Source organism: Equus asinus, chromosome 21 (genome assembly GCF_041296235.1).
Source record: "Equus asinus isolate D_3611 breed Donkey chromosome 21, EquAss-T2T_v2, whole genome shotgun sequence".
Classification (NCBI taxonomy): Eukaryota; Metazoa; Chordata; class Mammalia; order Perissodactyla; family Equidae; genus Equus; species Equus asinus.
Window position 1 is genome coordinate 87,127,676 of NC_091810.1, and position 12,087 is coordinate 87,139,762.

General features: G+C 49.4%; 1 long non-coding RNA gene across 1 annotated transcript; it reads left to right on the plus strand.

Annotated features, from left to right (window-relative positions):
- Window positions 1–8,336: 8,336 nt before the first annotated feature.
- LOC123279465 (uncharacterized) lies at window positions 8,337–11,860 on the plus strand. Its single transcript, XR_011496615.1, has 3 exons — window positions 8,337–9,422; window positions 9,808–9,874; window positions 10,959–11,860. It is a non-coding gene; the product is annotated as an uncharacterized lncRNA (long non-coding RNA).
- The last annotated feature ends 227 nt before the right edge of the window (window positions 11,861–12,087 follow it).

Consider the following 12,087-nt stretch of genomic DNA (forward strand, 5'->3'; position numbering starts at 1 on the left):
TACACAGAGCATTAAAATATCTTCCTCAGTATCGAGTCCTGAGACATTTCATTCTATAAACAAACACTGAGCACTGAGCTGAGGTGAATGGACTTAGTCCTCGGTTTCCGGGCAGTGGTCTTAGTGGCTTGGTTCCTGGTGGGGGTGGTGCATACATGCGCATCTTCAGCTTTCTGGGTCTTATGATTAAAATTAATACATGCGCACTGGAAAACAGTTAAACGATAGGAAAACAACTTCAAAAGTGAAGTTCTCCTCTAATCCCACCTCCAGAGAGAACACCGTGAGCTGTTTGAGATATTCTTCCAGAAATTTCCCATGCAGATGCAGAAATACAGTGTAGGAGCCAGCCCCGTGGCCAAGTGGTTAAGTTCGCCCGCTCCGCTTCAGCAGCCTGAGGTTTTGCCGGTTCAGATCCAGGGCGCAGACATAGCACCACTCATCAAGCCACGCGGAGGCGGCATCCCGCATAGCACAACCAGAAGGATCTACAACTAGAAAACTAGAATATACAGCTATGTGCTGGGGGGCTTTGGGGAGAAGAAGGGAAAAATAAGATTGGCAACAGATGTTAGCTTAGGTGCCAATCTTTAAAAAAAAAAATACAGTGTATGTGCAAATTTTTAATAGAAACAAGATGATTTTATATATTTCTGTGACTTGCTTCCCTTTAAAATATATATATATATATATTTATTTATTTTATTTATTTATTTATGTTTTTGAGGAAGCCTGGCCCTGAGCTAACATCTGTGCCCATCTTCCTCTACTTTATATGTGGGGTGCCTGCCACAGCATGGCTTGATAAGCAGTGCATAGGTCTGCACCCTGGATCCGAACCAGTGAACCCCGGGCTGCCAAAATGGAGGCATGCTAACTTAACTGCTGAGCCACTGGGCTGGCCCCTATATTTCATTCGTTTCCTTTAACAATACATCTTAGACATATTTCTTATTAACTTGCTTCCCTTAACAGCATGTCTTCGAGATATTTCCACATTGAGATAGATAGCTTTTTAAAAAATTTTTTTTGGTGAGGAAGATTGTCTCTGAGCTAACATCTGTGCCAATCTTCCTCTATTTTTTATATGTGGGACGCCACCACAGCATGGCTTGATGAGTGGTGTGTAGGTCCACGCCCAGGATCCGAACCCATGAACCCCAGGCCACCAAAGTGCAGTGTGTGAACTTAACCACTGTGCCACCAGGCCAGCCCCCAATAGATAGCTCTTTTTATAGTCACCACATAATATTTCATGATATAAATGAGACATATTTTTTTAAATCTCACTAAATGAATGAAATTGACACTTAAAACCAAGGTACTAAGATGGAAACACAAGACTTCGAGGTTCACAGAACAAGTCAGAGGCCAGCAGTCGGATGTGTGATTTTCTAGCCCATCTGAGCGGTTAGCCGTTTTCCGGTATAGCTGCAGGTATTAACATGAGTGGAGTATTCTTTCTCTAATTTCCCTTGTAAACAGAAGTGAAGAACTTGGGCTAATATTGCTATTAAGCCTATTTGAGGGTATTTGTAGGTATAGGAGAATTAGACTTTTGAAAGATTTGTGTTTCCTTTCTCTAGAACTTAAAAACACTGATGCAGGAGAGACAGGGATGCATGCTCTGTTCCTCTGAATCCTCAGGAAGCCTCTGAACAGCTTGAGCCGCCCAGGCAAGTGGGGGTGTACCCTACTGCGTTTAAACACAACCACAGGCAGAGAGCAGAGAACGGCGGGGGCTTACACTGCAGTTCTGGCTTTGAGGGTGGCTAGCACAGAGTTCTGGTCGTTGCTCAAGGCCACTGAACTGAATTTTGGGGTCGTACCCCTGTCTATTGCCTGCCCAGTGGCCAGCTCAGATGAGTCATAATAGCTTCGGCTTAAGGGGAACCGGCTGAATTCATCAGCGTGCCTGGTCAGGCCTTCTGGCCTCTGAAGCCCAGCTGCCAGCTGAGACGCCTTGATGAAGAGAAGACATCCCTGAGGGGCTGGCACGCTCCTCCCAGAACTGCAGAGCCCCTCAGCAGAGGGATGGCCTGAGGCCTGGCTTCTGGATAACTCTGTCAATAGTAAAGGCACCATTTTTGGGTCATGCTTCCGTCAAGGGGCCCCACAAGCATTTCTTTATCAATCTAAACAGCCCTCTGAGGAAGGGCCCATTACCGCTATTACAAATGAGGAGACAGGCTCAGGGGTGAAGTCACTTTCCCAAAGGAAGGGTCACAGCCCCGAGTCTGACCCCAGGTTACGCGACACGGGTGAACTTCACAGCCATGTACTGTGGGACACACCATGGAAAAGGCTTTTCCTACACTAATTTAATTTAATCCTCCCGATAGCCCTACAAGATACTATATTTGCTGGCGAATATCAAGAAATACTAAAACATAGTGGGGTCACGGCAGTTTAATTTAAATCTAAATGGTTAGGAGAATATTCCGACTTGGCCTCTAACCATCTGCGGTTGCTATTTTTGTTAAGATAAAACCACTTAGAGAATCTAAAACTGATTTTTGCAGTGAAGTTATGTTTTATTCAGCCACTAGGGGGCAGCATCAAATAGAATTTTTAGCCTTCAGGGCCGTCTTCCATCCGTAAAGGAGGTAGGGTGTTTGGGGATGTGTTTTAATGGGGTGACCAGCTGTCCCTGTTTGTCTGGGGTTTCAGTGCTAAAACCGAGCAAGTCCAGGCAAACTGGGACAAGTTGGCTACCCTAGTGTTACATGAGACATGTGCCAGGTAGTCCTGTCGTTCCCATTTTACAGAAACAGGAAGCCGGGTGGAGTGACTCCTCCGAGGTTCCACAGAGCTAGCTGGTATGCACAGAGCTGGGACCCAGAGGTGTCGTTCATTTAACTTGAAGGACCCTGTTCTTAAGACAGGATATGATAATGCCTCTGTGAACCATTTAGAACTGTTTGGTTACATACAACAGAAACCTGATCACAGTGGTTAAGCAGATACAGCCTTTCATTTTCTCTAACGGCTCCACCACGTCATCAGGAGCCCAGACTGCTATTTACATCTTACTAGCCACAGTGCGGTCGCTGGCCCACCTCCACTGCAAAGGAGTCTAGGAAAGTGAGTATTTTTATTGGGCACACTGCTGTCTCAAACAATCAGGCACCTCTTAATAAGGAAGAAGGGGTGAGTGGACACTGGGTGGAGAGCTAGCAGTAACTGCCACATCCTCCAGAGCCACCCATTAGAACTGAAGGTGTGGTGGGCGCTGCTCCACTCAGAGCCCCCACTTCACTTCTTTCCCCGTGGCCGGGAATGTGCGGGCTGGCAGTGCCTCCTTCTCAGGGCAGCCACATCCAATGACTGGACAGGGCAGGGATTTAAAGCCTGAGGACAACCCTGAAGGGCCACTCTAGCTCCAGTGCTCCCCACAGGGTCAGTTGAGGCCTTGTGACTGCATCGCAGCCCACATCTGCCTCATCCTGCTTCCTTCCCTTCCATCACAGTGTTGACCCCAAGAACCCACCCCAATAAACTTCCTGCATACATAACTGTCTCAGAGTGGCTTCCTGGGCACCGACCTGCTATGGGAAGCAAGCAAACCCTAGGGGCTGAGGCCTCTGCTGGTCTGGGCAGTAACGCTGGAGTCGTTTATTTGAAAGGGATAATGTGTCTATTGATCACAGACTTCTATCACTGCCTTTGAGAGGCTCACCATTTTACTGTGGAAGGGAAGTAAGCACACAGGAAGCAGCAGGAGAAACTTGGTCCCGGACAGTCCCAAGCTGATTACACAGGGCTGTTCCACCAAGACAGCATTTACTGACGCACACCAGGGCCTGGGCACCGGGCTCGGCACTCAGCTGACATGGTCTCTGTGTCTCACCGTATGAGTTGGCATTTACTGCCTCTGTGTTACAGGTGAGGAAACAGGTTCAGAGGCGGACATCTGCCAGGATCAGAGAGTCAGTAGTAAGCAGCCAACTCAGGTGTGCAACGGGGTCATCCTAGACAACAAAGCTGCTCCAGCTCCCTCAGCATCCTGCTTCCTCTACCCTCACTCCGTTCCCCTCACACAGACGAATGCGTAACAGGCAAGAGTCTACCCTTCTCCAAGGAAGGTTCTCCATAGACGATCATGTTTCTCGCTCCTTTTGATTCTTCTTCCCATTTTTTTGTAATGCAGCATTTCCAAGAAAGTAAGATCATCTTATAACGGGTTGTTTTAGGCTGGGCCCCTCTGAAAGCAGAGTCTGAGGAAAAAATACCTCAGTGTAGGTGTTTATTAGGGAATGTGGTCCCAAGGAGCAGAAGTGAAGGACAGGGAGGCTGGGCTGGGGGGGCACAGTGAGGATGCACGCTGAGCTGACTGCCGTGACTGGGGGCTCCAGCCCACGGGACCCCGAGAAGCCATATGAAATGTGTCTCCCAAGTGTTCACCTGGGGAAGAGGGGGAAACCTTTATCCCCCGGCTCCACCCACAGCTGGGTCCTCTGTGCTTCTGGGTTGACCATGCATGAGAGCCCGGCGGGCTCACCTGGGCACTCCGGCATCCGAGGAGCCCCTGGGCAGGAAGCCACAGAATGAGATGCTGTCAGCTCCAAGCCTGCCTGGACCTGGTTGCCAAACAGTGGCTGGGAAGACATGAAGCGGAGAAGATTGGAAGGGGGGCGGGGGTGTGTTGGATGTGAGGATGACCCAGCGTTCCCTGAGTGCCGCCACGCGCCAAGCACTGTGCTTTGTACGCATACCCCTGTTTCAGCCTCACAGCAGCCCTGCAGCTTAGAAATCCTCCATATTATCTCCCATTTTTAAGACGGGGAAAACTGAGAGGCGAGGGCATTTGCTAAGGCCTCAGAGGCAGGAAGTGGCAGAACTGGGAGTCAGAGCAGCTTGACCGCAGAGCCCTTGCTCGTGGTCAGCACCCACTGAAGTAAGCATTTCTCACGGGTCCCACCCGAAGTCTGCAGCGGGGCTCACTGACACAGACTAATCACAGACTCAGCATTTCTCTCTGACCTATGTGGACTACACATTTGTGTCGGCGCAAATCAAATCACCCCACTCCTTGTGAAAACCCCTGGCCCTCCACTGCCTTCTAGAGCTCCCTAAGATGACTCACAGGCCCTTCATGGTCTGGCTCCCACTTACCTCTCCAGCTTTACTACCTGCAGTGGTACAAGGCTGCAGGGCTGTACACGGACTGTAGCTGCTGGCGCATTTCTTGCATGATTGGGAGAGAGAGAAGGGTCTTAGTGTCACCATGGGGGACATCGGGTTTGCAGAATCTCTGAAGGAGACAGTCCTGTCAGGAGGACCCGGGCAACTCTTCCTGGGACCTAGCAACCTCCAGTCCTTCCCCTCTTCCCTTTCTCCATCTGTGTCTGGAGTGTGATATCCCAGAAAAGGAAAGAGCTCTGGAGCCACACAGGCCGAGTTCAAACGCAGTTCTGTATCACTTCCCAGCTGTGAGACCTCAGACGCTATATCTAGTCTCTCTAGGTGGTATGTTCCTCACCTGGGAACCGGGAAGACCCCTCCCAGGAGAGAGTGCCCGGAAGGTGCCAGGTACACGGGGCACTCCACATGGCAGCAACCATGACTGCCCCCAAACTACTCTTTCTTTTAGCGGCTCTGACTCACCTAACCAGCTGGAACCAGAATATGTCCCTGCCCATTTCTTTAAGCCAGGAAGCCCACCCGGAGGCATTGCATCATGCTCTAGGTACAATGGGGAGATCGAACTCCCTGCACTCACGCACTTCCCTTTGGGAGAGAAAAGAACTCGAAGCTTCTGAGTCCTGCCCTTGTGCCCAATGCGGTATTTGACACCTTATATAACATCTCAATTATTCCCCAAGGGAAATGAAGTCCATTGCTGTCCTTTCCCCATGTTTCCTTCATTCTCTTTAACTAACCTCTATCTTCCTGCTTTAGTTAGAGTGGCTGTCCATTGCAGAAGCGGCAGCTGGCCACCGAGTTCAACAAGGAGGCTTTAGGCCACTGGTCTGACCCTACCCTGGCCCCTAGAGAAGTTGAAGCAGCAGCCCGGGAAGAGAGAGGCATCTCAACAGAGGGCAGATCCTGCCCTCAGTAGGTACCTCAGCGTTGGGGAGCTGCTCCCCTCCATGCTCCTGGGGCAGACAGGTAAGGTGCTCCTCCTCCACCCTCCCTCCCCGGAATTGCCCAGTGCGGCTGTGCCCCTGGCAGCAGTGCCCAGAAAAGCTTTCCTTTCCTCTCCTTTCCTTGTCCCCTCACCAGACGTCACCTCTTTCCCAAAAACTGAAGCTCCATCTGGTGGCCTAGGAGTCAACTCTTCTCTCTACCTGCCCACATTGCCTTGAGGATGTAGCAGTAGAAACACACTCCGTATCTAGATGGTCTCACCCCAACTGCCCTGTTGTCCTACTGATGAACCAGCTGTTTAACATTCTCAACAACTGGCTCCCTGATGGACAGACTGACCATTAAATTGATCTTCTGTCTGATAGATCTTGATGGACCACTGTCCATCTGAAAAATTAATCCTGAGTGACTGACTGGCTAATTGGCTGATTAAGTTTCTAAACCATAAATCATTTGATTGACCTACTGGCTTTCTAACTGACCTACTAACCCTAAATAACATCTGATGAGCTGGAACTGCCTGTCTGGCTGGCTCTTCCACTAACCAGCTGACAGACTGACTGCCCAGCAGAGGACCAGCAAGACTGACAGTCTGGCTCCATGACTAAGGGTAACAGATGGATGGGAGGGGAGGCTGCCCCTTCTTCACGGCCTGACTCCTCTGGGAGATTGGGGCCCTCCTCTTCTCCCCTCTAGAGCCACTTGAAGACCGCAGAGAGGGCAGCTAGGAAACCGACCTTTTCTATCTCTAGTGAGGTTCTTAATCAGGGCCCCCTAGATGGGTTTCAGTTTTGTTTTCAAAATAGTGTGGATATAAAGATGTGTGTTTATCTAGGAAGAGGGGTCACAGCTTTCATTAGATTCTTAAAAGAGCTCAGCACATACAAATATGTTCAGAACTACTGCTTGCTCTGGGAAGATGCTCAGCAAACACATTCACATAAGCAAAGCCCTTACCTGAATTCAAGCCCCATTTCTCCCTCCCATCAGGCCAGGGTGGCAGGAAGAAAACTAGGAGGAGTCAGAGAGTCATGGTGGACATGGATGTAGTAGGAAGGATAAAGGCTGAGCTGTGCCTGAAGTTTCCAGAGAGAAGCCCAAAGAAATCACCGTGTCCTTTTGGCCCAGAGGCCACACTTAGACCAAGATAACAGGGCCTCCTCAGCTCTGGGCAGAGGCTCTTTGAGGTGACATGAAGGATGCATTTATCAGGGCCCTTTCTGGGCAGTGAGTATGTGGTCATGAGGAGCTACGTGGTTGTGTGTATTTACACGCCAGTGCACTCACAGGGTGGGTATAACAGAGCTGCGTGGCTATGCACATGAATGTCCTCTGAGTCAAAGTGTGCATCTGAATAGTTTTGTCCATGGATTTGCACATGTGTGCTCACTCATGGACCCCTCAAGTCTTTTTTGGGTTGAGACAGATTCTGAGTAAGAATTTCACTAGGTGAGAATATCTGCATACATGCCAGTAGCCCAAACCAAAAATCTGGAAATCCTCAGCTCCTCCCTCTCCTGAACCGGCATCACCGGCTCAGTCCACACTGCCACTGCCACCGCTGGTTCTCATCACATCTCCCTGGACTACTGCTCCATCTCCAATGCCCTCCCCCTAGCGACTCTTCCGAACCACAGCGGAACTGACCTTAATAAAATGAAATTAGGGCCACAGCGCGCCCCGCCTGAAACTGACAACAGCTCTACACTGTGGGGGGATAAAGCCCATCTCCGCAGTCTAACTCGAGGGTCCTTTCAACGTCGTAGTAGCCCTGCTCACTGGAGACTCTAGGCTCTCAAGGCCCCAGAATTTGGACGCGTCGCCCCTCGGCCAGGTCCTATGCCACACCCCAAGGTTTGGGCTCTGATGCCTCGTCCTCCGGGCCCTAACGCGCTGCCCCTACGTCCTGCATCTCGGAGACTACTACATTCCGCTGTCATTGCCCAATTACAATTGGCAATTGTAATTGATGGAGGACCCAAGTCTGTCAGTCACATTCCCCACCCCCCTCCCGCCCCGGGATCCCTTCCCACTGAACGAGGAGCCTGAGCTACCGCAGATCGAAAAACGGCCAGGCACACGTGTACACGTCTGTCTGCCGCGCCGCCGAGCAAAAGGCGGCAGGACGCGAAAACGGAAATGCGCGTGCGCACAGGGAACAGTAGAAACTACGACTCCCAGAATCCTCCTGACCCGGACTCCATTTCCCAGAAAGCTCCTCGGGGTCCTCATCCCGGAACTACGCTATTTTTCTGAAAGCGGAAGATGGGCGAGCCTGGCAGTAGAGACGCTTTCTGAAGGGGGTAGAACGGTTCGAGGTTTCGCGGACTGTTTACCTCCAGGGGTCGTTCGTGAGTCAGAGAAACCGGGCCTTTGGAGGGAGAGGGCCTGGCGACAGTCCTTCTGCGCTTGGCTGTGCAGCGTTCTGGCTGCTTCTGCCCGGCGCCACGAGGCCCGCCCCGTCCCTGCCCTCGCCCCCCTGCCCCGGCTCTGTCGGCCTGCGGGCGCTGCAGCCTCTCTCCCGCCGCCGGCGTGTCTGGAAATGGAGGCCCATAGCTAGAAGGTCCCGGGTACCCTTTGTTCCCAACCCTGCCTTGCCCGTCTTCCTCTGGGAATTAGTGAGACCTTGGCCCTAAGGGCGTAACCCCCCGGGGCTCCACGTGGGGGTCCCATAGCTCTTCTGCTACTTCCAGCAGTGGCTGAGGGAGTCGAAGCTGTGGGTAGTGAGGACAGGTGTGGACAGTAGCAGGGAGGGGAAGGTCTGTGGTTCCTGACGTGCTGCCTCTGTTCCCAAGAAGATAACTTTCCTATGGCCCTTGCCCTCTGGCTAGTTATGGCCCGTCCACCACGTGTCCTCAAATGCCTGGACTCTGGAGAAAGGCAGCCTCCTTCCTCAGACCCCACGACGCTTGTCGGTCCCACTACCTGTTTTCACCTTTCCCCTCGGAGGCCACCTAGAGCACCTGGCTAGAAATGGGAGCAACTGGTGGGATTGGGATTGAGATAGGGAGTCTGCAGCATTTGGAGGGAAGGAGTGGACTAAGATGGAACTGCAGAACATTTGAGGGACTGAAAGTTACTGGGGCAAAATGGGAGGGTCAGGGAGCAGGGGTGAGGGAGCGAGGGAATGAGACCCATCATCTCTGTATGTCTCAAAAGGAAGAAACTTAGGTGTCTCTGAGCAGGCAGATGAGGAACGCATTTTTCAGAGCTCTGGTTCTCTGTGAGGCACACAACCCATAGTAATTTAGTTTTGTTCCAAACGTGTTAAGTGAAGTGCACACCTATTTGTTCCTAAGGAGCTACAGCTACTGGTAACTTCTACAAGACAGGTGCGTGAACTACAGACTTCCCAGCATTGCCTGGCGCTCTCCCCTCCCTCCCCGCACCTACTACTAGTAATTCGATGTTGCCACATTCCTCTGTGCTAGCTGTGGAGGTTCCTGAGACCCTTTTAGGGGATCTGCAAGGGCAGAACTGTTTCACAATAATACTAAGATTTGTTTACATTTTTCAGTGTATTGACATTTAAACTTAAAGTGACATGGAAAACTGCTAGCACCTTGGCGTGAATCAAGGCAGTGGCATCAAACTATATTTGCAGTTGTATTTTTCACCAAAGCTTTTTAGGGGGGAGGGGGAGCCAGTTTCACTTAAGAATGTTCTTCATGAAGCTGTAAAAAGTATTCATTTTACTCCATTTTGAACCTTGAGTAGAGGTCCTGTTGCTACCCTGTGTGACAGAATGGGAAGTACGCATGAAGCAGGCTTGCTGCATACCAAGGTACTGTGTTTGTCTTGAGGAAAGTGTTGGGAAAGGCAGTCACGTGTGTGCAGTCTTTGAACCGCTGTACAGTCACATAAGAGCATGCCTTGGGTCTGGAACGTTTCCTTACGAAGAGACAAAGAGCTTTCCTGGCCTGTGCTGGGCATATCTTTGTTCGAGAATCTCTGTCCCTGTTCTGGACTTAATGTGTACCTCTTTGTTCTGCTAAAGCCTTTGTGTCATATGGCACCTACCCACCCCTACTGCTGCGCGGGCTCCTGTGGGGAGACACTAGAGCCCTTCATCTGCGGCACAGGCGGAGTGCGTGCAGACCCTGCGTGCTGGCCGCGGGGGACACTCACTGCTGATGCTGGTCTCACCCTGTCTCTTCTCTGTGTGAGGAAAGTGTTGTTCTATCCACTGCCTGTGTGAGTCGAGTCTTTCTTTGCAACCCTAACACCTGCAAACCATGCAGTGGGTTGACATCTTGGGACTGCTGGTCCTCTTGGCAGGTGGTATACTACTTGCTGTCCTCTGAGAGATGGAACTCCTGCCCTGGAGGTAGTAATCGGTGTCACGTGCTCAACAAAAAGCAGTTCTGTGCTTGTGTTGATTTGCTGGCTGAACTAGAATTTTTTTCCAGAAAATGCCTCCTGTACTTGAATGACTGACAGTGTGATTCTTTGGACTTGGATGTTTGGTAGACTTTTCTAGAAAACGAACAAAGTAAGCTTGTCACTTCAAGGGAAGCAATTGACATTATTTGTTGCCAATGATAAAATTTGGTCTTTCAAGCAAAAATTAGAATTTTGAAAAATATATATTTGCCATATATCTTGACAGCTTCCCAGTACTTAAAAGATTCTTCTGATGAGCTTGGTGGTGATATTAGCAAATGTGATTTTTTTATATTGAATAATGAAATGTGTCAACACTTGGAAGATCTGCATAAGCAGCCTATTAGATATCTGTTGTTGCATAACAAATTACTCCTAAACATAGTGATTTAGAATAACAAACACTTATTATCTCACAGTTTCTGTGTGTCAGGAATTTGGGAGTGGCTTATGCAGATGGTTCTGACTTAGAGTTTCTCCTGCAGTGGCAGTCGAGACATCTGTTGAGGCTGCGGCCATCTGAAGGCTTGACTGGACCTGGAGAATCTGCTTCCAAGAGGTGCACTCACGTGGCTGTTGGCAGGAGGCGTCACTGGACGGACCTCTCCACGGGGCTTTGAGGATGCGCACAGCTTGGCAGCCAGCTTCTCCCAGAGCAAGTGATCAGAGAGAGGGAGCAAGATAGAAGCCTCAGTGTCTTTTATGATCTACCCTCAGAAGTCATGCTCTGTAATTTCCACCACATTCTATTCATTAGAGTGAGTCATATGTACAGGCCACACTCAAAGAGAGGGAAATTAAGCTCCACCTCTTAAAGGGAAGAGTACCGAAGAATACGTGGACATGTTTCAATAACACTACACTTAGTGAACCAATATTTTCCAAATGACTGTGTGATGTTACAATGCCATGATGCACAGATAAAAAATCTATTCTAATTGCAAGATAGCCCCATGGATTTTTAATGTAACAGAGTAGGAAACATTCATTGATGTAGTTTTAGATCCCACATTGCTTCTGACCTTTAAGAAGCTATCATTTGTTGAGTTCTGGTGTAGGATCAGAGAAGAGTATCCACAATTATCTGAAAAGGCTATCAAAATACTCCCCTTATTTCCAACTACGTATCCCTGTGAGGCCAAATTTTTGTCATATACTGACAACAGCATTAGAATAGACCGGAATGCAGAGGCAGATAGGAGAATCCAGCTCTCTTCTGTTAAGCCAGACAGAGATTTGCAAAAATGTACAACAGAGTGGCTCTTCTCACTAATTATTTTTGTTTTAGAAAATGTGTTTTTCTTAAAAAGTGTGTGTGTGTGTGTGTACTAACATGTATTGGATTTATTATTGTAATTTGTAAATGAATTAAATATTTTTAAATTTTCTCAGTTTCTACTATGGTATTATCACTAGATGTAACCCATATAAACGAAGGCTCTTTGGGTCCTCAGTAATTTTTAAGAATGTAAAGGAGTCCTGAGACCACAAAGTTCTGAGATCACTTATCTGAGCAATCGGATGGCTCTGTTACCCTCAAATAATAGTTTAGGGATGGGCATGTGGTGCGACTTTGGCCAATGACATGTGAGGTGAAGGTGTTGTGTTCAGTTT